The sequence below is a fragment of the Penaeus monodon genome, chromosome 21, assembly GCF_015228065.2.
Source record: "Penaeus monodon isolate SGIC_2016 chromosome 21, NSTDA_Pmon_1, whole genome shotgun sequence".
Lineage (NCBI taxonomy): Eukaryota > Metazoa > Arthropoda > Malacostraca > Decapoda > Penaeidae > Penaeus > Penaeus monodon.
The window spans coordinates 23,496,858-23,497,384 of NC_051406.1; the positions used below are offsets into that span (position 1 = coordinate 23,496,858).

General features: G+C 58.4%; 1 protein-coding gene across 1 annotated transcript in view; it reads left to right on the forward strand.

Moving 5' to 3' along the window:
- Positions 1 to 527, forward strand: part of LOC119586364 — a gene marked incomplete in the record, with an annotated part of 60,439 nt that overhangs the window by 44,402 nt on the left and 15,510 nt on the right.

Below are 527 nucleotides of genomic sequence, written 5' to 3' on the forward strand. Positions count from 1 at the left end.
TTGGTCACGTGACGGTTGAAACACTGATCAATATGACATCGCTATAACACCCGCCCTCACACGGCGAGGGCGGGCAGCGGGCGTGAAAGTAACCTCTGTATGTGATTATGTGAAGACGCGGATCCCCGGCGGCTGGAGGAGGAGTCCCGTCGGCCGAGGCCTCCCCGGCCCGACGCCCTCAGGACACCCCGTCGGCGGAGGGCGGCAGGAGCACTCCCGAGGGTAGACGGTAGGTGCCCTCCCCTCCCCTAGAGACCACTCCGCTAAGACGGCCTCCCTCCTTCTGTCAGCCTTAAGAGTACTCACGCCCGCATCAGCACCAGGAGGCGACCACGCTCGTATGCCCTTCCTCGGGGACCTGGACTTGACGTGTGGAAAGGCACTAGTGGGGCACGCGCTGTCTTCCTCTGTCTGTCACTTCTGGCTTTCTCATTCCTTTCATCTCACTTGTGTCGTTTTTATCACTTTCACTGTATTTCTGTTCATCTTTTCTCCATTATTCGTATCAACACTCGACCCCACTCCTC